The 8,426-nt window shown below is 38.3% G+C and overlaps 1 pseudogene; it reads left to right on the forward strand.

Annotated features, from left to right (window-relative positions):
• Positions 1-5,830: 5,830 nt before the first annotated feature.
• Positions 5,831-7,502, forward strand: LOC138170968 (enoyl-CoA hydratase domain-containing protein 2, mitochondrial pseudogene; annotated as a pseudogene).
• Positions 7,503-8,426: the final 924 nt, after the last annotated feature.

Consider the following 8,426-nt stretch of genomic DNA (forward strand, 5'->3'; position numbering starts at 1 on the left):
TCTTTATTCAGTTACATCTTAACAGTGTGGCCATCAGAACAAAGCAGAATGGAACCGTGGGACAGAGAGAGCGGGACAGAGAGAGAGAGAGGGAGAAAGAAAGAGAGAGAGAAAAAGAGAGAGGGGGGGGAGCCTCCCCTTGCTTTTCCCCTAATATCCTTATCATTCTTCTTACTGTCACATGCCATGTGGGAGGCAATCGTGCACTCTCCCGAGTGCAAGGCAAAGGAGTATGTGTTAAGAGGAGTCCGTGTTGATAAGGCACGTTCAATGCCACGTCGGCCTTTCCCAACCTGGCAAAGTCGGCTCCCACGGCCCTGCGCTTAATGCCATGTCAGCCCTTTCAGCCCGGCAGAGTCGGCCTCCACATCTCCAAGCTCCTGCCTCTCAGAGGTCACGTGCACCCCCTCCGACATCTTGTGACTGCCACAGTGTCTCACACTTGTGGCTCTATCACATGATCATGATGCTTTCAAATTGCCACAGAAACAAACCTATAACACTTCAAACCTGTGCATAATTATTAACACTGAGTAAAAATATATTCATGCCATAATTGCATAATTATTTGCTGCTTTAAGATGCCATTAAAGAATTTTTAGCACAAACCCTCTAGACGATAATCATGGACTCACAACATGTGCATGAACCACTAAATGGAAAGCAAAGTCTTGTAAACTAATCACAGGTACAATTCCTACTTACAGTGCACTAATTTTGTTTTTTACTCCAACAAGCCAAAAATCTAGTTACATGTATATGTATATGTACATACACACACAAACACACATAGATATTGACAGCTGATTCAAGAAAGATTTTAACATCAGTGGCAATAGCCTACTCATTAAAATATAATCACTATTTTTTGGTGGTACTGAATGGCACTTAACATTTACAGTGTCTTCCAATAATTTTTTCAAAGAAAGTATTCAGAAACTAATGATTATAAGGTTTTTCCATAGTCTCCAAGTTTAGGGGGTTCTCTCATTCTTTACTTATGAGTCATATTATTTACTAACTTCCCATTCCCACTTTGGCAATGATATCACTAAATATCAAGATTTGTCTCTCTTGGGGAGGGGGGAGGGGAAGGATTTCCCCTACATTAGTTCTATGGTTTCATCAGTCTGCGGAAATCCTGATGCAGAAATGCCTCCCACTGACCTATGTCAACAATTTATATGTTACAAGACATAACTTCTAGAAAGTTTCCTTGGAAAGACTTACATGAAATAATACTGAGCGAAGTAAGCAGAGACAAGAAAACAAAATTAATGACTGAAACAATGTAAACGGAAAGAACAATTACCATGAAATAATAATTTTTTAAAAAGAATGTTGTAAAATGTAAAAGAACAAGCTTGTCCTCAAAGAAAAGATATCTTCCCCTACTCCTTTACAGAGATATCTGGCATGTAGGAGGAGAGCTATTTAACAGGCACAGAAAACTGCATATAATGATGGGATTTTTAGGATGGGGTGATTTTTAGGATGGGGTGATTAGTTTTGCTGATATTCTTCTGATTATTTATATTTTCTTCCTTTCTTTTTCTTTTATTTTTGTTGATATAAAGCACGGGTGGGGAACCTGTGGCCTCAAGAGGCCACATGCAGCCTTCTAGGTCCTTGGGTGTAACCTTTTGACTGAGTCCAAGTTTTATAGAACAAATCCTTTTATTAAGGGAATTTGTTCTGTGAAGTTTGAATTCAGTCAAAGGGCTGCACTTGAGAACCTAAAGGGTCACATACGGCCTTGAGGCCACAGGTCCCCAATCCTCATATAAAGGATAGCTCTCTGGTGGGGAGAAAGAGGATACAGTGAAAAATTGAGAATATATCAAATATCTATTTTTAAAAGTAAGGTGAGTTATTTTTTAGGGGGAGGGATTGTGAGATTATGTTAAACACTGAAAAAGTACAAGAATAAAAGGACCTTAATGGTCAAAAGTATATTGCTAGATCAAAGATCTAGCATTATTCTTTTTTTTTTTTTGCTTTTTGGAGGGCAATTGGGGTTAAGTGGATTGCCCAATGTTCACATAGCTAGTAAGTGTGTTAAGTGTCTGAGGCCATATTTGAACTAAAGTCCTCCTGACTCCAGGGCTGGTACTCTATTCACTGCACCACCTAGCCACCATCTAGCATTATTCTTAATGGAAAAATACTGGAAACTTTCACAATAAGAAAAGGGGTAAAGCAAGGATGATACATCTCTCTACTATGATTTGATATTGAGCTGAAATTGCTAACTATTTAAATAAGAAAGAGAAACTGAAGAATTATGTACAGACAACAGAGGTAAAAATATAACTATCTGAAAATAATACATAGGTTTACTTTGGAAACTGAAGAATCAATGATAATGGCTTTAGTAAAGTAGTATGATACAAAAATAAATCCAGAAGAATCATTAGCAAGCAGTCAGTACATTGCTAAATAGCTACAGAAGAATAAATTGTAAAACAAAGTACATTTAGGACAATAAAAAAGTGCATGAAATATATGATAATCAACCTACAAAGACACCCAAAGGACTTATATAAATATAATTACCATTAAAAAAAAACCTCAAATACAAGATTTAAATAGAGGCATAGTCTATGTGCATACCTAGTCTACACCAGTACATTAAAAATAGCAAATAGTACACAAATTACTCTATAGATTTACTATTATATATCAAATTACTAAAGAGATACTTATAGAATTGGACAAGAAAATAACATTTTACTTGAAGGAATAAAAAGTAAAAAATGCCTAGAGATACAATAAATAATAATAATAAATATAAAATGTTTAATAAATCCTGGGTTTTCATTTGCAAAACTATATTTAAAAGGAATTATTATCAAAGCAATATGGAAGTGGATAAAAATAGAAAAGTAAAACTATGATAAAAACCAGATAAGACAGACCTAAAAACAAATTCATGTGGTTAGAATTTGATAAAATGGATAAAACAAATTAGTGGAGAAGCGACTCTTCTATTCAACAAAACTACCAGGCAAATTTACAAGCAGCTTGATGAAAAATCAGTACAGAAGAGCATCTTACTACATATGCTATAAAAAATTCGAAATATATAATCTAAAGAAAAAAGTCACACCAAAAAATGAAGAATGAAGGCTTGTGGCTTACAAAATTAAGAATTGAGGAAATTTTACAAATGGATGAAAGATAAAAATTCATAAGACAAAATTAGGCAATATTGATTATGTAAATTTTAAAGGTTTTGTAAAAATAAAGCACACGCCGTTATAATCAGGGGAAAAAAGATATAAATTGGGGAAAACATTTTTTGCATTAAAGTTCTCTTATTAAAAAAATCCAACATTCCAACTATAAAATGAATTGATATAAAAAATGTAATTAAGTCATTCCACATGTGACCATAAAAAGTCAAAAGGTATGAAAAATTTTCAAAAGAAAATCAACAACTCCCTGAAAAAAATGTTCAAAATCATAAATGCTTTGAGAAATGCTCATTAAGATGACCTTGAGGCCGTACCTCTGTAGCAGCAAGCACCCCAAGCGTCCTCAGGGTTTGCAGCTACCACAGGTTCTTGGATCTGCTTTGCTAAAGGAAAGCAACTCAAAATGGGTTAACAAGCTTACTTTAATCAGTCAGACATATATCGTTTACCTTGTTCAGGAGAAAAGGTCAGCACCCTGAATCTCAAAGTATACAGGCATAATTATCAAGACAGAAACATCAAGTAGACAGATTTCCAAACTGCCCAACCATTACATCCATACCCAGTCAACATCTGGGTTTCCACATTCTGGGTTTTTCAAAGCTGGGGGACTCTCAACAATGGCTTCCCAGAATTCAGATCAAATCACAGAATACTTCTCAAAGTGAGTCCCAAAACAAAGCTACACATCAGGGCTTATATAGCCTTCTCCTGGCTCAGAGAATGTAACAACCTTATTGACCCACTGGCCAATCAAGAAGTATCTACTGAAAAACAAGCCTCCCACCCCAGGCTCCAGGTGCACGTTAGCCTAGGGGCAGGGAAGATCTTTAAATCTGCATTTCCATTACAACCTCTGACCCAAAGGTAGCAAAGATGTTAACAGATTGAGATACAGAATACAGTAAGGCCAGTAGTCCCCAGACAATAATTCAACATCATAAGAAATCAGCTTTATCCATCATGATAGAGTTCTACCTTATGATTCACACCTCTCTAGCTCCTTAAAAATCTTAACAAAACTGTAAATATCTTGACAATTTTCAAACATCACATTTTCCCTGAAAAGAAAATGTCCTAAGTTGAACCATGGACTAAAAAGAAAAAAAAAAACATAAATTGAGAATTTTCCACACGACTGTGACCATACTCTGGTTTTGAGAAGCTAAAGTACATAAAGGCTTCAAGAGAATAAAACTTATTGATATTCAAAATGTGACCTCTGATAAGTGCTCTTCACCTTGAAGCAGATCAATGTCTCCACCATCAGAGAAATATGTTTTTCTAACCTCTAAAAGAGTCCCAAAGAAGCATCTTCTAAGTCATTCCTTCTATTCAACCAAAATATTTCTGTCTAATTCTTGTAATATTCAGTTCTCCTTGGACAAGGAGTTGACTTGATCATCTCCCTCTCATTTTCATGAAGGCAGTAATTAAAGTATTCACTTTTCAAAGTGAATACAAATAGAACATACAATTCAAAAAAACTTTTACAGAGAAAAACATTCCAATAAACCCCACACAAAGCTATAAATATGATACAGCTTTGGTTTTCATAAAGTACACATACATATGGTTACAGAAAGGGCTCATATTTGACAAATCAATATAACTTCTTTGATTTTATCATAAGCAACTGATAAATTAGGAGACAAGGCATTATCATGTCTCAAGAGGAATTTTTTAAAAAAAGAGAATCCAAGAAAGAAAAATCCAACACAAATTACATAGACTTCATTAAAAATCTTTGGGAGAAGTCTATTCACTACACTGTTTTGTTGTTGTTGTTGTTTAAGATCTAAATGCAAAGAGGCAAAAGAAAACCCCAAACACCCAAGAACAATGAAAGCAAGTCACAAAAAAAAAAAAATACTTTGGTTCGATGTCAATCAGTAACGTTGGGCTGACAGCTGTGCCTCAATTAATTTTGAAACTGTTTCCAATGAGTTAGTCTAGAACACTAGAGGCTTCATGCTGGTCATGATTCAGGGTGTGGACTCATTCAGCAAAACTTTTCTTACAGAAGAAATATCCAAGCACCCACTAGGATGCAAGATCAAAAAGAAATAAGGTTCACCAACCTTCTTAGTTAGAACCTTATGATAAATTTAGATGACTGGAAGAATAGGGAACAACCTTCCAGAAAGGTTTAGTAGTGAAAAAGTTAGAAAAGTTTGATTTTTGCATACATTAATAAAAATCCTTCAATATCTGCTTTGGAAAAAAAAAGTATATTTTAAGACAATTTTACCTAAGAATCCTGGTTACAAATAAAATAAAGCATGTAGGATATAAATAATTGATATATAAAATAAGATTTTAACAATATAATGAGCTGTCAGTCTCCACATAACTTTTTTTAAATACCCAAATTTCTTCCCAATCTCTTAATTAAAAATAAAATTCAAAGGGTCAGGAGGATAACTTAAAATAAATTAGATGGACTTCATACCAATTTGGAGTGGAAGAAACGTATCTCCCCTGACTTTAATAGCAAAGACTCTCTTTACCCAAAGCTCCTACACAGAGTTGCTGAAGGACTCAAGAGTCTTAGGATAAAGGGACTTCAACAATGAAAAAGGGCTCATAGGAGGAGCTAAAAGCTAGAGATCTTGAAAAAGGTGCTCTGGGCCATGCTGAGGATGCTCCCCCAAGCACTGTGATCCCTGGTCCCTGGAGGCCCCTGCTGGAGCCCTGCCCACAGCTGGGCCTCCCGGGATGCAGCGCTGGGCACAGAGATCCAGGTGGGCACCCTGCGAGGGGACCAGGATGCAGGTACCATTGAGATCTTGATGAATAGACCTCAGGCCCAAAATGCTCTGGGCAAAGTCTTTGTCAGTGAGTTGTCAGATGCCCCGGATGAGCTTTGCCTCAACAGGAGCATCCAAGTGGTCGTGTTTAAGAGTGGCATAAAGGGGGTATTCTGTGCTGATGCTGATCTGAAAGAAAGGGAGCAGATGAGCGAGGCCCAGGTGGCAGCCTTTGTGCACAAGCTTCGGAATCTGATGAGCCAGATTGCCACATTCCCTGCGACCACCATTGCAGCCGTCGATGGATTTGCTCTGGGTGGAGGCCTTGAGCTGGCCTTGGCCTGTGATCTCTGTGTGGCAGCTTCTTCTGCCATCATGGGACTGATAGAAACCAGCCGAGGACTCCTTCCAGGAGCAGGGGGGACCCAGCGCTTGCTTCGGTGCGTGGGTGTGAGCCTGGCTAAGGAGCTCATCTTTACTGGGCGCCGGATCAATGGGGAAGAAGCGAAGGGGATTGGACTGGTGAACCATGCAGTGCCCCAGAGCCAGGAGAGCACCGCTGCCTACCACAGGGCCCTGGAGCTCGCCAGGGAGATAGTGCCACAGGCACCCTTCACAGTGAGAATGGGAAAAGTAGCCATTGACAAAGGAATGGAGGTGGACATCACATCTGGAATGGCCATTGAAGGCATGTATTATGCCCAGAACATCCCAACGAGGGACAGGCTGGAGGGTATGGCGGCCTTCCGAGAGAAGAGGCCACCCTGCAGGCTTTGTTGGCCAGTGACTGTTTGCAGCCTCGGCCCCCGCAGGCAGGAGCACTTAGGAAAGCCAGCTCTTAGAAGCACATCCTTTGTTCTTCCATAAAGTCCTTTACCTTGGCCAGTTAAAAAAAAAAGTGCTCCAGGAGGTTAAGGGATTTGGAGATTTGACCTATTTTATTAATTGTCAGTTCTATCCTCACAATATTTCTCATATCTGTCCACTCCTTTCTACTCTCCTGCCATCTCATTTGCTCATAAAGTCACAGGATTGAAGATATAGAGACTTTTGAGGCCACATAATCTAACCTTCTCGTGTTATAGCTGTGGAAACTAAGGCCCAAGGAGTTTAAAAGATTTGCCCAATATCACAAACAGAAGTAAGGATGTCTCTTACCTGGACTATCATGATAACTTCCTAACTATTCAACCTTTCTGTTTCAACATGATCCAATCCATTTCCCACATTGCACTTAAAGCAGTCTTGTCAATATCATGCTCAGATCATGGTTAAAACCCTTTGCTGGTTTGTCAACACTAAGAGGACAAAATATAAACTAATTTTGACATTTCATGCCCCCTAAACTTTCTCCAACTTCATTTTCACAGTACCCTCCTCTAAATACTCTATATCCCAAATTAACTGGTCTACCTACCTGCCATGTCTTTCCTGACTCCCTATATTTCTATATAATATCCAAATCTCCTGGAAAAATACAGAGAGCACAGTTTCTGTCTACTGAGAGGAGTCCTTCCTTCAAAGAATAGCTCAATTACTACTCTTTTCCATTAAGCCTTTCCCTATCCCCTACCTTGTCTCCCATCTCCTCCCCAAATCTCTTGTACTCCTCTTCTACATTTGTCAAATTCTAACTTAAATTATTCTTATCTGTGTACATCTCACTCAACTATACTACTTTAAAAGTTCCTTGAGGAACAGAAATACATCTTTTTCATGATTTTTTTTCCTTGTTGGTTTGTTTAAAAGTATAGTAGATCCAAGCTTAAGACTACAAAGGCAGAAGCTTCTACAGCATCCATGGAAGGAGTAGCAAGGGTAGTAGTACTATTCCTGTAGTAGCAGGGGCAGCATTATCATCTCCAAAGTCACCAATGATCTTTTTAAATCTACAAATATAATGGTGTTTTCTCAATCTTCCTCTTTCTTGACCTATTGGCAGGATCTGAAACCACTGATTATCTTCACCTCCTGGACAATCTCTCTTCTCTACATTTTCTGGACACTGCTCTCTCCTGGTTCTCATTCCATCTGTCTGATAATTCCTTCTCAATCCTCTTTACTGGTTCTTACCAGGTCATGCTCATTGACTATGGGTGTTCCTCCAATGTTCTTTACTGGGTCTTCTTTTCCTTTGACTCTATACAATCTCACTTGGTGATCTCATCAGCTTCCATGGAATCCCCATTTTCCTCCACTGCAGCCAAACTGCCCATAGGAACCCTTCAACCCTTGGAACAGTCTTTGCCCCCAACTAGTGAGCTTTCACCTTATCTTGCCAGAACCGAGGCTTTCAAGCCACTTTCTCATCATTTCCATGTCACACATTTTTCCAGCTCCACTTGATGTGTTTCTTCCCCCATTAGAATGTGAAATCCTTGAAAGAAGGGACTGTGCTGCTTTCTTTATTTGTATTCCTAATACTTAGCACAACACCTAGCAGATATTAAGTGATTAATAATAAATTTTTTCTATCTAT

The sequence above is a fragment of the Petaurus breviceps genome, unplaced genomic scaffold (assembly GCF_028583685.1).
Source record: "Petaurus breviceps papuanus isolate PSGF00001 unplaced genomic scaffold, PetGlider_PUasm1.0 400, whole genome shotgun sequence".
NCBI lineage: Eukaryota > Metazoa > Chordata > Mammalia > Diprotodontia > Petauridae > Petaurus > Petaurus breviceps.